Genomic DNA, 17,722 nt, shown 5'->3' with positions numbered 1-17,722 from the left:
GAAATGACATGCTCAAAGAAAATCTTCTCTTTAGTTTTCTGTTTCTAAGTGGGGAGACACAGGCAGGTGCATGAGCAGAGTAGAAGTGATCACTGAGGAGGAAGAAAAGGATGGTGATATAGATAAAGGATAATGCAAACAGGAACTAATGGGAAAGAATTAAAATGAGAAGCTAAGCCAGGCAGTCTGGATAGGCCAGAGAAATATATTTTTCTTCAAGCAAATATTTACTATCTAATTTTAAAAAATAATTTAACCAATCAATCTCTTCTGAGTATATATTTTTCTACTTTGATCAACAAAGGAATGCACAAACATAATTTCATTGTTGTTATAATGATGTTAGGATCTTGTACCTTACCACTCACATTCCTAGAGAACAAGAGTTCATTGCCATTCTAATTAAAATTCAGAACAACAATGTACTTTTCTTGAAACACAGAACTGAAGAATGCCACAGCTAGAATGGACCTTGCAAGAATGTTGAATTCTTTATAATTCATTTAAATTAAGGTTTTTAAAGGGGTCAGGCAAGATATAAGCATGAGAATTCTAATTGAAAAGCACCACAGAGAAAAAAAAATGTTTTTCTCTTTCAAATACATTTCAGAAATAGTTCACACAAAGTGTATAGTTCAAGGAGACATTTTCGAAGTCCACACAAATTAATTGGCAACAAAAAACTCAATTATGTGTATTTAATTGAGTTGATCTGAATAAAACAATGTATCTAGTCACTTCAAACCAAATAAAATCATAGCATTCTTTGTCTTAAAACATTGCTTCTCTCTTTTCATGTTCAATGAGACAGGTTGATTATCCACAACAATTCAACAGGGGCCTTGAAGATAAATCAACCACTGAATTCTCTGACATTTCTTCTAAAAGTCATATTCATGACTAAATTCAGCATGGTAAATGCAAAAATAACAGTAGGAGCAAAAAGAATAATAGTAATAACAATAAGAAACCAAACACACAGTCAGAGGTTGTTCCTAGAGTTAGGACATCTATGAATTGTTCTAGGTATCTCTCGAACACAATTAATGCACTAATGAAAAAGATAACATAAAGTCTGGCATCTGAGGAAACTATTTCTTGAGCAAATGGAGTATACTTGAAGATTTACAGGTTTATAGAGGTTTTCAAAATATTCAGTTTATCCATAGCCAAAGAAAATTATAAGTATTATCCATTTATAATTTATAGACTAAAAACTGTATTCCTTGTCTCCACATTGGCATTTTCTACCATGGTCTCGAATGAAAGCTACCTCCTGATATTTAGGACCCTCTGCAAAATCCTCCTTCTTCTCACCTTTAATTTATTCCAGACCTATCAACCTGACTCCAAGGAGCAAAACACAATAAAAGTAATTACATACCATTTCCTTATGAAAATGATGTCTTCCATGTTAGTGCGCTTTCTACTTCTCTTCATTCTCACCCTGAGGAAGCCAGGTGTCATGTTACCAATAGTCCTATGAACAGGTTCGTGTGACATGAAACTGAGTCTCTGTCCAACAGGTTGTGAGGACCTGAGAACTGTCAGTAGTCATAATGGTGAATGTAGAAGCTGATCTTCCTCCATCAGGATGTAAGATGATTACAGTCATAACTAACAGCTCACCTGCAAGCTTCAAGTCTTAAGCCAGAAGAAAATAGCTTACTCTACAGCCAGACCCAATGGAAACTATAAAATAGTAAAGGTTTGGTGGCTTAAGCTACTATGCTTATAGACAATTTGTTACGCAATAACAAATGATTAATGCAATTTTTTCTTAGAATTTTTGTTTAAATTTTTGCAAATCTCATACATCTTGATCATATTTCAGACATGTCCCCTATTCAAAAATCCCCCCAATTCCCCACTGGATTTCATACATTCTGTTATATATACTAAGGCTGATTAACAAGCCACATTTGTGTCCTTCAGTGCAAGTCAATCCACTGGAGGCTAGTCAAACTATTTAGAGTAATTCCCTTAAAGAAAACCAATTCTCCCTCTACCATTAGTCATTCATTGCCAATACTACCTCAGCTAAAGTTAGGGCTTCTTATGCATTTCCCAACTCCTATGCTGTGTTTTTGTCTGGTTTGAGCTTGCATGTGTCTTGTGCATGATGTCCCATTACTGTAAGTTCTTATGAGCAAGTTCCAACCACCTGGAAAACTCAGTTTCCTTATAATTTTCTACCACCAGTGGCTCTTACTGCCTTTCAGTCCTTTCTTTAGTAATAGTCCCTAATCCATGGGTGGCAGAGGTTTGATACAGTGTCTTATCCAGGGACAAATACTTTGCTATCCCTTATTCTTGGCATTTTGGCCAGTTGTGGCTTTCTGGGTTAATTACCATCTACTGCACAATGAACCTTCGCTGGTGAGAGTTGAGAGATGCATCAATATTAATATTCTTTCTTACCCCTGTTCTAGTATGATCCCTGAACCTTAGGGGTATGTAGAGGTTGCATTATAGATGTGTCACTTTGGGATGGGTATCTCACAGACATTTATTCTCTGTATTTGACAAGTTGTAGAACTCTGTATTCCTCTCCATCTATTGTAGAAAATTAGTGTTTTTGATTAGTGGTGAGAGATACACTTGTCTGTAAATACAAGGATACAAAATTAGAATATACAAATTACATTGGGCTGGGGGTATAAAAAAGTAGGTTTTTCTCTAGGATCTATGACCTCTCCAGTGATGTGTATTTGGTTATGTTTACAATACCACACATGAGTTCCCTCCCATTGAGCAAACCTTAGGTCCAATTAGATAGCTTTTGATTATCTCCAAGATAAGAGTGCCAGTACTGCACCCATAGAGATAATTTGCTGGGTAGTCACTGTTGTGTTTATTAGGCTTTAGAGCTAGGTAGACAATTGACTGGTTTTCCCCCTTGGCAGCTCACATAGTATCCTTATACCATGAAAGCTAGTCTTCAAGGAGGAAGCTTCCAGGTCCATTCCGGCTTGATTTTTCCAAGTCCTCTATCTGAAGTAAGTTCTGTCTTCAGCTATAGGATATTACCTTCAAGTTCTAGAAGGATTAATGCAATATATTCCGTTCCAATGCCAAACCTGTTATTGGTGTAAGGAAAGCATTTTACTCTATTTCAGTTGACTCCAAGCACTATGGTACACCTGTCAACTCATTCACACTATACAGTACAGTAGGAGGTAGATTCACTTGTGATCTTTTACTTCATTTGTCCTTAAAAAGTCACAATAGTTACAACAGAAGCATAGTATACCATACATGAATATATCTGTAATTCAACTCGGAGACAATTCCTCTATGTATGATCCTTCTTTTTCTCAAAAGAATTGAAGAAATTTGGCTATATTGTAAAACAAATAGGGAAAAAAACTAAAAACAAATAGTTCATGAAGAAAATATGATCAAGCAAATGGCTAAGAAGGCTGTGAGCTTAAAACACTTAAAAGGAATACATGTTCTGTGGTTTGAATCCTGAGCCTTGAGGTAACTGGGTTTTAGACTACAAAAGGATACAGTCTACAAAGTTATGGGGTGCATTCATGATTCCTTAACAAACTGATCTAACTTGTTCTGTTGTTACAATAAATATAACCAAAAGTAACTTTGTGGGGGCAGGGTTTATTTGGCTTATAATTCCAGGACACAATCCTTCATTGAGGGAAGTTGGGGTAAAAGGTTAAACAGGAACTGAATCAGAAACCATGCTACTTACAAGCTTCCTCCTTGCTTCATGTTGAGCTAGCTTTTTCATACAGTTCAGGGCCACCTGAGTAGTAATGATGCCATCCACAGTGGACTAGGCCCTCTCACAACAATCATCAGTCAAAGTCATCTCTTACAGACATGGCCACAAGCCAATCTGATCTAGGAAATTCCTCAAATGAAATTTCAGCTACCGAGTTAACTCTAGATTGTGTCAAGTTGAAAATAAAAACTAACCAGCACAGAAACACTGATGTTTTTCTCAGAGGAAAGAGTTTCGTTCAACAAAAAGAGCAGTGACAGGAAAAAAAGAAAATGGAAAGATGAGACCAGATCTCGCATCCCAGTCCACGAGGTGCCACGTGTTCAACACAATGATCAAGCATTGAACATCAAGCTTCCCTTACCAACAAGCACTTGAAGATAATAAATGTGTTGCAAAGAAGCTGAACCAATAATACACTATTTTCCTAAGGTTAAAGAAACACTGCAGAAAAATATAAAAGTGAATGGTGCATCGTGCCAGCATAATTACTAATGGTTTGCTGGTGGAAACATGGAAATCACTTTTACTATTTGAACTTTCAGAGTGAAAATTTTCAAAGGGCCCTTAACGATATGTTCACTTTTGTAAATATTCAAGAACTTTAATTACCTGATTTTCTACTATAATCGCCTACAGAAATCACATACTTGTTTAATACAGAGAAAAGTATGCAATATGCCACAAGACCAAAGACAGAATAGTGGAACAAAAATCTAATGAACACTAAGCAGAAAAAATAGATGAGGGGGAAATTCAGCTCTCAAAAAACATCCTGTACCTCAAACAAAATCATTTACTTTGTTTCATTTTTTTATTATGTGGTACTAGGCAGGCATTTGTCAATTGAGCTATCTCCCCAGAAATATTTTGTTTCTTATCAGTAAAGTTTTATTCCACTAGACTTATTATAAATAACTAATATTTTCATACAGCCATATACTTTACGAAGCACATATATTTCTTTTAATTCTCACATAAACTGCTACTACCTATTTGACACGTGAGAAAAGAATCTCTAAAGGATAGCATGACTGATCCCGAAGGCTGTTACAATAAGCAGAAAAAAAAAAAAAAAGTGCAGAAAAAATAAATGCCACGTGATCTCACTTATATATGGAATTTGAAATCACTAGTCTTCCGGAAGCACACTGGAGAAATTTGCTTACCACATGAAGGCTGTGGTGATTGAGGGGAAGGATGAGTAATGAGAAGAAATATCAAGAGATCTATCATAAAATGATAACTGCAGTTAGCAGGATTCTGATTACCCGCTAAGGAAAATGCTATCAATTGTTCCAATCACAAAAATAATCACTGTGTTAAGTGATACATTTTATTTGCAATTAGACACTCAAAAATGCATCCACATTTCAAAACAATTTTGTACATGGTAAACATAAGTGACTTTACATATCACTCTAAAAACAAAAGATGAAGTAATTGTTCATGAAAACGTTATTAATTTCAAACCTTATTTTTAATTTTTTTCATTTATTTATTTATTTGTATGTGCATGTGTGTGTGCGTGTGTCTGTGAGTGTATCTTATGTGCATGCACACATGGGGCCACAAGCACACATATGAAGATCAAAAGACAATGCACAGGAGTTGGTTTTTTCCTTCCACCATGTGGATTCTAGGGATTGAACTCAGGTCGCAGAGCTTGACAGAAAGCACTTTTACCACTAGGCCAGTACTCAATTTTCATTTTTAAGTCCCCAGTCATGTCACCGATAATAAGAGATCTGAGAAGTAGTCAATGCTCACAGGAAAAAAACTGATGATCTAATTTGCATAAAGTTGCTACTGTGAAACAAATATGACCAATAAGTTAAAGGAGGGGCTACCACAGTTACACCAACAATAATGTATATAACAAATTGTGGATAGATATAAGAAGAAACATGTTTGAATGAAATAAGAAAATGCTAATAGATAAGAAATTAACTGAGGGGTGGGAGAGATGACACAGCAATTAAGAGTCTTTCCTGCTCTTGCAGAAGACCTGAGTTCAGTTCCCAGCACCCACACTGAGCTGTTCACAAACGCCTTGAACTCAAGCCCCAGAGGATCCAAAGTCCTCTTGTGGCTTCCACAGGCACCCAGATACACAAAGCATATATTCACACAAACACACATACATACACATAAACAAAAATAAATTACATCTTTTAAAAGAAGAAATTAAAATATACAATTATACTCAGAAATGGAAGATCTTATTGCTATCTCAATTTTTAAACACAAATGACTAGAAGTATAAATCCTTTTAAATGATTTCTGTTCAAATAAGATTATATGATTACTTGAAAATTTTTAGTAAAAGTTAATATGTGTGAAAATTACTTTAAAATATTTTTTAAATATCCTATGTAATGGAAACAAAATTATAAGAAAAATAAGTTTGTTTCTTTCTTCCACAAAGAAGAAATCTTTGGAAGTTAGGGTTAAAATGAAAACATGCCTAGCACAGTATTCATATTCATTAGTATATCTTTGGACAAAAATTTATTAGTCTTGTCCATTTTAAACAGGTCTCGCAAATATTAGAATACTAAGATTTTAAGGGAGTCTTTTTTAAATCCTGGCAATACTGCACAAAAAATATGCAGAAACAATACAGTGGTTTTGAAGGAAAGCAAATTAAACAAGTCACTTTAGACTTGACCTAAATTCAATGACAGGTCTGATATTCTGAAATTGTCTCGGAAAAAGTATATTCAACAGTACTTGAAAAAGCTATAGGGCATAGTGATTTATAACGGTAGTTCTGAACAAATGAAAACTCAACATTTTTACAGTTGAACAAAATTGGGCTTGGACAATAGGGAACCTAAAACTCATTTGGATTCACGCAGTATTTCAAAAACACATCACTAGGACCTTTACAATCAATTCAGCACCTAACTGGCAGCCAAAGGAAGAATCTCCAAGTAGAAATATGTTGACCAGACTCTGCATGCTTAAAACCTCAGGGGATACATCTTTGTACAAGCTATCTTTTCTGTTTTCCAGTGGGTAACCTCAAGTAGACCTATTGACAAGACAATTATAGTCATCCAAGTTGGATATCATAAAGCATGAATTAGTGTTTCACTGCCTATCAGTGACACTACATTCTAACTCACTCTATTTCTAAACTGATTATACATCCATATCCCCCAAAAGACTGAATGTAATTCAGAAAGAACAGCCATCAATTAACGTTTACACCTTTTGCACTGATAAGAGAATGGTTATCATTTTAGTCCTTCAACAGGCAGAGATGAAAATTCACAAGCACTGAGCCTGAGATGCTTTTCGCATGCATTTTTTTCATATTATCTGAATTATAGTTCAGGGTGTCTGAAGCCTCCAAAGCCAGGCTTCTGATAGCATACGATCCGGAAGCAGGTGTTCTTCCAGGCAAATACAGAAAAATATTCTGTAATAACTAGGTCAACTTCACAATTTTATTCTTATTCTTTTCTTGGTCATAAATATCTATTGATTCCTAAAATACTAAGGCACAGAGAGAGTCACATTCAGAAAGAAAGAAGAAAGAAAGAAAGAAAGAAAGAAAGAAAGAAAGAAAGAAAGAAAGAAAGAAAGAAAGAGAAAGAAAGAAAGAAATGAAGGAAAGTAAAGTCTAACTACTAGCATTTTACCAAAAGGAGTTTCAACAGAAGCTAACAGGAACAAAACTGGATAAGGGGCAGGCCAGCCTGATAAAGGACATTGTGATCCTCCATAGACAGCTAATACTAGACAGAGGCTCCTAAGTCCTCACATGCCACAGAAGGATATCAAAGTTCCAAGGTTGGATTCAGGAAATCCAGTTAACATTAACCTTCTGGACTTAGAACATGGTTTGAATACAATAGACTCTTTTCATTTTGTGTCAAAAATTCACGTCATATTTTTGGATTTGACACACTGTTCAGAAAACTTGCACTTTTTCCCTAAAGATAAACATTATCTTTATTATCTTTATTATGAACAAATTATTAACCCTTTTCATCATGTTGGCTAGAAGCTACTTATTATGGAATTATAAGCTACCAATCATGGCTATTTCAGCCTAGGTCTTAGAAAGTCCTATGTACAAAACAACCATTATTTTATAACAGTCACAGAATTGATAATGTTGAATGAATGTGCTGTAATTTATATTCAAAAGTCTTTGCTTCAAAATTTTTGTTCTGGCTTCCTCAAAAATCATCATATTGAATACATGTAAATCAGTTAGGCCTAGATGTCTGTAGCCAAATACCTACACAGACAGAAGAAGCAGGAGTTCTAAGCAATCACAAGTTATGCAAGTGATATGCATACAGACTTATAAAAGATACTATGCCCTTTCTATAAAGCATCCTTTATTCTTCACTTACACACAGGAAGGTCTGAACTTCCCATTTCCCTTTGCTTTGGCAGAGAGAATCAACGATGATAAAGTGATGTTGTTCTAGCTAGCAAAACCTTTCCTTAGCCTAGCGTATTTTAATGGGCAGGTGTTACCAGATTATTGAATTCAGATCACCATTTTCATTTAAGCACTGATGTTGAACATACGTTTTTATTCAAATCTATTACAAAGTTTCATCAAATGTATTCAGTTTATGCTGTGTTGATTTTCAATAAGAAAATAAACTTATGAGTACCATATTTTATATCATATTTCTATAATCAGCACAAGTTCCTTCGTATACCCAGATAATGTGCAGCAAATTGTATATCCTTTCTAATGGATCTCTTATTTTCCTGCCTTTATGGGCTTTCTTTTGTCACTCTCTTCTCACTCCCTCTTCTTGGATTGTTTATCACTAGGCTTTACCTACTATAAGTCTTTCAAGAACCAGTTTACCCACCACTCTTCAATGATTAGCCAGGATAAAAGCAATGTCACTATGTTCTGAGCTTTCATGTCATTTAAGGCCACATGTCAGACAGTCATTTTCAAAATTTTTATAGAACCTGTGGGTATAGGGAAGAAAGGGATGATCATATGCTCTGTCATCGGCAATATCACTTAATATACACATAATAAATAAAAACGTGGCCTTGCAATAAAGAGCAAGTCTAGTTTTAGGACATATTTATTTGTAACTGCCATTTATTAAAATTTGTGAATTTTTTTTTCAAAATGTACTTTATTGAATTTTTGTGCACTACATACAAAACATCTTAATCATTGTGTGTCCCTTCTTCCATCCACACCCTGATAGCAACCGCCAGTTGATTTCATGCATTCTATCACATGTGTTAAGACCTGTGGAGTCAAGTTTGTATACCTAGATGTCCCTCAGTGTAAGTTCATCCACTGGATTCTAATCAGCTTACCTAGAGTCTCTCCCAGCAGTGATCAGCTGCCAACAGCTTTTCCACTAAGGTTGGCTCCCATGTGAGAGTTGAGAGATGCATTAGTACTCTATCTACTACCTGTTCCATTATGTTCCTTGAGTCTTAGGTGTAGAGGTTCCACTGTAGATACGTCACTTATGGCTAGACATCTCTCAGACATTTATTCTCTACCTGTGACCAGGTGTAGAACTCTGTAATAGTCTCCATCTGTTGTGCAAATAAACTTCTTTGATGAGTGGTAAATGGTACAATTGTGAGTAAATATAAGGATCCATATTTAACATACAGTAAAAAATTACTTTTGTCTAGGGATATGACAGAGATAGGATTTTCTCTAGAATTTATGACCTTTCTAGCCATGTGTATTTGGCTATGCTTACAGCGCACCACCCATTAGTTCCCTCCCATTGAGAGGGCTTTAAGTCCAATTAGACAGCTGTTGATTCCCCCACAGATAAAAGTACCACTACTTCACCCTTACAGTTTGTTGCGCCAGTCATTGTTGTGGTTATTTGGCTTTACAGCTGGGGTTGGACCATTGATTGATTTTCTCCCTTAGCAGCTTGCATAGTATCCTCTAGAACTATGGTGCTAGTCTTCAGTGAGGAGGCTTCCAGGTCAGTTCCAGCTCCATTGCTCTAAGTACGTGTGTCTGAAGTATGTCCTGTCTCCAGCAATGGGGTCTTACTTTAAGTTCTGGGAGGTCATCAAGGTCTGTGACAATAACCTGTGTTATTTTGGTAGTCTCTTGTACAACCCTGACTAACAATTAAAAAGGAGATCTCTCCTGTCTGGCACTGTGTTTCTTCTTATATAGCCTTCAGGTATACAAATGCACTCATGTCCAGATAATGTATATGTATTTTTCAGTAGATTTTTGAGTGAATATATTCCACACAACCTAAGCATTATTTCTCTCTCCTCTCTTTCCCCCTACCTAGTCTTCCCCCTTCCTCTGCAGTTAACGTACCCCCATTTTCCCCCACGATAATAAATGTCTCCTATTATCCCCCCTCTCTGAGCTCCTTTGTCCTCTTCACCCTCATGGTTCTTTGTATATCCTTTCCTCCTCCCTTCCCAGTTGAATACCCCAATTTCCCCCATTTTCCTCATGATAATACTTCTATCCTATTATCTCTCCTCTCTCGGGCTCTGTCCTTCCCCTTGGCACCATGGTTCCTTTCCATTTTCCTGGCTTTTACAGTTACATCATGATATATTCGAATAAAAGTTTGTTACTAAGATCCACAAAGGAGAAAGTACATACTTTGCTTATTTTTTCTGTTACTTCACTTAGTATAAGAGTTCTAGTTCCATCCACTTACCTGCAAATTTCATGATTTTTTCTTTCTTTTACCACTGAGTAGAACATTTTTAAAGCAATAATTGCAGCAATAGGATTGTTTTCAATTTACTATAAGAACAAAAATTGTAATTTGTATTTTTTAAAAAATCGGTGTTGAGGGGCTGGAGCAATGGCTCTGTGATTAAGAACACTGGCTACTCTTCCAAAGGACCCGGGTTTGGTTCCCAAACCCCCTTGGTGGCTAACAACTGCCCATAACTCCAGTTCCAGGGGATCTGATGTCCTCTTCTGGCCTCTGTGGGTATTGTATGACAGGGGCGCACTTGCATACATGCAGACAAAGCACTCATACACATAAACTACAAATAAGTAAATCAAAAATAAATTTTTAATCAGTACTGAATCCTTTGCCATTTGGTAGCAATGTAAACAGCACTGAAATTCCATCTCAGCCCAATAAGAATGATTATCATTAGGGAAAAAAGTAATAATGAATGCTGGTGAGGATGCTGGGAAAAGAGGACCCTTGTACACTGCTAGTAAAAATGTACATTAGTCCAGCGACTCTGGAGAGCAGCATGCAGGAACACCTCAAAAATTTAAAAACAGATCCACCATATGACCCAGGTAAAAGATGCAACATATCATAGAGGTACTCAATAGTAATGCCTATGGCAGCACTATTCAAGGAGCTAAATTGTGGACACAAACCACGTGTTTGCCAACTGAGGAATGGATAAGGAAAAAGTGGTATGCACATACAATGGAATTTTTTATCTATAAAAAAGAATGAAATGATGTCATTTACCAAAAAATAATGGATGCAACTGGCGATCAAAACCTTGAGGTAAATAAGATTTCAAAGACAAACATTGCATGTTTTCTTTCATTTGTGAGTTCTAGATTTTTATACAGATACCTAACTAATTTATGTACATAGAATCTGATGGCAGAAGCAAGATTAACTAGAACACTGATGGTAAAAACAGAATGGAGTAGAGTCTGAAAGAGGAGGGAGGACAAAATATGACCAAAGTGCATTTCATACTTGCATGGAAATTCTTGTGTAAAATTAATCAATATGTACAATGCATACATGCCAATAAAATTCATATTAATAAAAATACTCTGTTGGACATCAAAAACACTTTTAAAACTAGAAACTGCTCACTAAACATGAAAAGTGACTTCCACATTTCAGGTAACTCATGTTCTCTAACTACTAACATTTTTACTATTACTCCATCATCATTAATGTGGACAAAGAGGCCAACATAGGAGATATCTTCTATTTCTCTTTCAATTTGTGTTACCCCTTGCTGAGTGTCAAAGGCTGTCAGAGTGAGACAGTGTCTTCCACAGTCTAGAATACTTTCAAAGCTTTCAGCTGCTCATCTTTTTCATTTATGCCAGTTCTTACTCTGTGTGTAGACTTTTCCAAACCACAGGTTAAAAGGTGAATAGTATATGAAGGTATCTGTCTTAAGTCAGAATAAGCTTTTCTTTTTTTAATAAATAATTTATTGAGAATTTCATACATGCATATAAGGTGTTTTGATCAAATCCATGCCCATATCCTCCACTTCAACTCCTCCCATACCTCCCCATCAGTTTTTTCTAACTTCACGTACTCCTTCTTTGATTTATTTTTTTATGGGGCTTTTGGCTACTCTAACATTCCCCCTTCTGAAGAGGTAACCCTCAAATTTTTTATGGATTGGATAAAAGCTCCCAAATATTTTCAACATTTTAGCCTTTGGAACAGAATATGTTGCTAAGCAGCCCAAGGACATTCTGAGTTTTAGTCAAGAAATTGGTTACTTTTTTGGGGGTCTTTTTACCATAACTGCCTAGAAATTTCCTACCTCCTATTCTTATCACACCATCCTCTGAAGAGGTTACCCAAATTGCCAATAGGGAATCAGAATGCAGACTGCACTGGCTTCTTCCATGCTGAACAAGGACACAAGGTGAGGCAACAGGAGTATCCCTTCAGTGGATCTATCTAAAAGACTCCCAAATTGCATAACTCTTGTCTCAAGGAGGAAAAGAAAGTCTTTGAATCATGAATAGGAGATGTGAAGGAGAAGCAAAGGCAAGAGTAATTAGCATTACAAGTTCTACACAGGGAACTAGAAAAAAGTCAGAACAGGGTAATTTTCAAATGTTCATATGGGGGCCCTTTGGAATTTCTTGACAAGGGCTTCCAAAAGCCCTTCCAAATCCCTCTATTGGGTTCCACCTCATTTTTCTTTTGTCTTCCAAGGCTGGACTCTAGACTTATGGATTCAGGATTTGCTTTCAGATATTTTGATAGCTGTTGAAGTGGTTAGAATCAGTGTCAGTTCCCGCTCAAAGGCTTCTAGATAGGGGGAGAAAACAAATTTATCCATCATTTTTGAACAATAGCTAATTGTCTCTCTTAGCTACAGGTGGGCACTGCAGTATTGGAGACCAAGATTTGAAATGTTACATCTGAGCAGCATTTTCTGGTTAGGAACAAAATCATCAATGAGAAATAATTGTCTAAATAACTGTTTATATAGACTTAAGCCTAATGTCTGGGAAGTGTAATCCCTTTAACTCTTAAAGAAATATACTGATGACTTTACTGTTTAGTTATACTTTCTTTTTGGGTGTTTAAGATCATACAGTTGGCCCAAATAAATCAATTTATTTTAACACTTACGGTCATTTGAGGATCTGTTCCTCAGGGGTCACATGGGCTTGGGAGGAGCCCCTGGCTCCTTTCTTTCACCAGTTCCATCTATGTGAAGATGAGTCAAAGTTCCTGCTCAACCATGTCTGGCTTCACTTGGAAGCATGAATGAGATGTTTCCTCTGAGTTGACCCTCTTCTTTGTAGACTGAACACTGGTTCAAGTCCATCTTGTAGGGTCTCCATGGCCTCATTGAACAATAGGACAGGTGACTCACCACAGTTACAGACCATTTTGAGAGATGTTCCATAGTCCCCTGGAACTTACTTGACCTTGGAGGGCAAGGGGCAAAAACTGTCCTTTAAGTCCCTCTGACCACATTAGTATAGGCCTCAAACTATGGTGGTTAAACATCCAATAAGGTTAGTTCCACCAATCCGGTAATTGTAATTATCATGTGCTATGTAGATAAGGCTTAGATAAAAAAAACAAATATTCTCAGATAAACTTTGACTAGATATATATTTTGTTCCTTAAACTAGTTGACTAATCTATGTCCCTGGACATTTTAAGATTAAGTGTATATTATTTTTGTCTCATCCTTTGTATATCATATCAACCTAAATAAACCTTCATCACTTGCTTAGGCTGTCTCACTTATTCTATCAATTTTGGAAAATATCTCCATTCCCATATCCTTTTAACATCTTGTACATTCTCATTTAATTTTTTAAAAATAATTATGAGACATAATGGCATTAACAAATAAATTTTCCATCTGTTGTAAGACTTCTTTTCCTGGGGATACTAAGCAATGCTTATTCCCTTTCAATTTTCTAGTATTGAGACAATGTTTGTTTAAACTTTTATTGGGAAACCAATGAATTTATTGACCTTACTTACCAAGATAACTGAGAGGTTGCTGAAGTGTATGTATGACCTGAGGGTATGTACACTGGAAAGCCTTTACCCAGCATGGGTCATGCCTTCTCTTCCTAGCCTTCCCAAGATTGGGTACTTTAGACCTCTGCAAATCCAGGAGGCCATGTGTGATTAAGGTCAAATTACATACAGTTGGCTGGGAAGAGCGGCTGGATAATGCGGTGAGGGTCCAATGACCCTGCTTAGCCCTCCTTTAATGAAAGAGCACAACTGTCAACAAGCCCAATTGTGATGATGATTAGCAGTCAGGCTCAGCTGAAGTCCTGATGATGGTAGTTATTTCATGCAGAAGTGACTGCTGTATAGCATCATCTTATTAAAAAAGACCTGGACATTAAAAGGATTTAGTGCTAGGATCCACATATGTGGGAGAACATATTTTGTTTGTTTTTCTGAGTCTGTTTTTTAACACTTAGTAAAACGGTTTCTAGATCCATCCATTTACCTGCAAATGTAATTATTTCACCTTTCTTTACTGCTGACTAGAACTCTATTGTGTAAATATACCTCATTTTTGTTAACCACTCATCAGTTGAGGGGCACTTAGGTTGCTTCCATCTCTTAGCTATTGTGAAAAGAGCAGTTGGCAATAAACATGGTTGTACAAGCGTCTCTACATTTGGATGAGTCCTTTGGGTATATTCCAAGGAGTGGTATAACCGGGTCATATGGTAGTTTCATTTTTAGTTTTTTAAGAGTTCTCCACACTGTTTTCCATAGAGGTTGCATGAGTTTACAATCCCACCAGCAGTGAATGAGCATTCCCCTTTCTCCACATCCTCGCCAGCATTTGGTATCATTTGTTCTCTCGATCCTAGCCAGTCTAATTGGAGAAAGGCGATACCTCATTTCCCTAATTACTAATGATGTTGAACACTTTTTGAGATGTTTCTTAGCTATCTTTATTTCTTCATTTGAGAACTCTGTTTAGATCTTTAGCCCATCTTTTAATTGAGTCATTTGGTTTCTTGATTCTTTGTTTTTTGAGTTCTTCATATATTCTGGATGTTAAACTCCTGTCACATGTGACACTGGTGAAGAATTTTTCCCATTCTATGGGTTTTCTCTTCACTTTTTTGATGGTTTCTTTTACCATACAGAAGCTTTTTAGTTTGCTGATTGCTGACCTTAATTCCTGAGCAACTGTTGTCTGATTCAGAAAATCCTTTCCTACACCTATATCTTGTAAGTTACTGCCAATATTTTCTTCTAATAGTTTCAGGGTTTCCAGTTTCACATTGAGGTCTTTGATCCGTTTGGAATTGAGTTTTCTGCAAGGTGAAAGATAAGGATCTAGTTTCATTCTTCTACAGGTGGAGATCCAGTTTTGCCAGCACCATTTGTTGAAGATGCTGTCTTTCCTCCATTGTGTGTTCTTGGCACTTTTATCAAATACCAGGTGGCTGAAATTGCATGTACTCCGGTTTGAATCTTCAATGATGTTCCATTGATCTATGTGTCTGTTTTATGCTGCAGTTCCATGCAGTTTTTATGACTATGGCTCTGTACTTTGAGTTCTGGTATAGTAATCCCCTCAGCGTTGCTCTTTGTGCACAGGGTTGCTTTGGCTATCTGAGGTTTTTTGTGCCTCCATATGAATTTAAAGACATGGGTTTTTTAATTCTGTGAAATATGTCATGGGGATTTTTATTGGGATTGCATTGAATCTATAGATTGCTTTTGGTGGTATGGTCATTTTCACAGTATTAATTCTTCCAATCCATGAGCATGGGAGGTCCTTCCATCTCATGGTGTCTTCCTCAATCTCTTTCTTTAATGACTTAAAATTTTCATTGTAGAGATCTTTGATGTCTTCAGTCAGATTTATTCCAAGATTTATTTTTGCAGCTATTGTGAATTGGAGCATTTCCCTGTATTCTTTCTCCAATTGGTTGTTATTGGTATATAGAAAGGCAACTGATTTTTCTAGATTGATTTTATAACCTGCCACTATACTGAAAAGTGTTGATCAATTCTAGGACTTTTCTGGTGGAACTTTTGGGATCTATTAGGTAAAGTATCATATCATCTGTAAAAAGTGATAGTTTGACCTCTTCTTTTCCAGTTAGTATTCCTTTAGTTTCCTTCTCCTATCTTATTGCTCTAGCAAGAGTTTCAAGCACCATGTTGAAAAGGAGTGGAGATAGCGGACATCGTTCTCTGGTTCCTGATTTTAATGGGAATGTTTCTAGTTTTTCTCCATTTAGAATGATGTTGGCTGTGGGTGTGTTGTATATAGCTTTAATTTTGTTGAGGTATGTTCCCTCCAGTCCAATTCTCTCTAGGGCTTTGAACATAAATGCATGCTGAATTTTGTCAAAAGCCTTTTCTGCATATATTGAGATGACAGTGTAGTTTTTGTCTTTGAGTCCATTTATATGAGTAATGATGTTTATTGACTTACGTATATTGAACCATCCCTGCATCTCTGGGATAAAGCCTACTTGATCATGGTGAATGATCTTTTTGATGTGTGTCTGTATGTGGTTTGCAAATATTTTCTTGAGAATTTTTGCATTTATGTTCAAGGATATTGGTCTATTGTTTTCTGCTTTGGTTGTGTCTTTACCCAGTTTAGGTATTAGAGTGATGCTGGCTTCATAGAAGGAAATTGGGAGTTCTCCCTCTGTATCTTTTTTTTTTTTTTTTTTTGAATAATTTAAGTAGTATTGGTTGGAGGTCTTCTTTAAATGTCTGGTAGAATTCTGCTGTAAATCTATCTGGGCCTGGGCTTTTTTTAGTAGGGAAGCTTTGTATTACTATTTCAATTTCCTCATATGTTGTGTGTCTATTTAAACTGTTGATCTCTTCTTGGTTTAACTTTAGTGGTTCCCATGATTTCAGATATCCATCTATTTCTATTATATTTTCCAAATTTGGTGGTAGCGTATAGGGTTTTAAAATATTCCCTTATAATGGTCTGGATCTTTTGGATGTCTGTTGTGATGTTTCCCCTTTCATCTCTGATTTTGTTAATTTGGATTTGCTCTTTCTTTCTTTTGGTTAACTGGACTAAGGGCCTGTCTATCTTGTTTAGCTTTACAAAGAACCAGCTCTTAGATTCACTGATTCTTTGAATTGTTTTTTGTTTGTTTGTTTGTTTCTATTTCATTAATTTCTTCTCTGATTTTTGTTATTTCTTCTCTTCTGTTGGGTTTGGGTTTCATTTGTTCTTGCCTTTCCAGGGTCTTGGGTTGCAGTGTTAGGTCATTTATTTGGGCTCTTCTTAATTTTTTAATGTAGGCACTTACAGCTATAAACTTCCCTCTTACGACTGCTTTTAAAGTGTCCTAGAGGAGGTGCTGTGTTTTATTGTCCTTTTAGTTGAATTCCAGGAATTCTTTTACTTCTTTATTTCTCCTTTGACCCACTCATTGTTTAGCATTGTGTTGTTCAATCGCCACAAGTTCCTGTACTGACTAGGGCTTCATCCAGTGTTCATTTTGAGCTTTATTGCATTGTGGTCTGATAGAATGCATGGGATTATTTCAATTTTTTGTATTTGTTGAGGGTTTTTTTGTGCCCCAGTATTTGATCAATTTTTGAAAATTGGGGTGCTGAGTAGAAAGTATGTCCTTTGGTGCTTGGGTGGAATAATCGGTAGATGTCTGTTAAGTCCATTGATATATGGTATTGTTTAATTCAGATGTCTCTTTGTTAACTCTCTGCCCTGTTGACCTATCTAATGGAGACAGTGGGGTACTTACATTCCCTACTATTAATGAGT

The sequence above is a fragment of the Nannospalax galili genome, unplaced genomic scaffold, assembly GCF_000622305.1.
Source record: "Nannospalax galili isolate Female #2095 unplaced genomic scaffold, S.galili_v1.0 scaffold461, whole genome shotgun sequence".
NCBI lineage: Eukaryota > Metazoa > Chordata > Mammalia > Rodentia > Spalacidae > Nannospalax > Nannospalax galili.
This window is presented reverse-complemented; position numbering follows the sequence as displayed.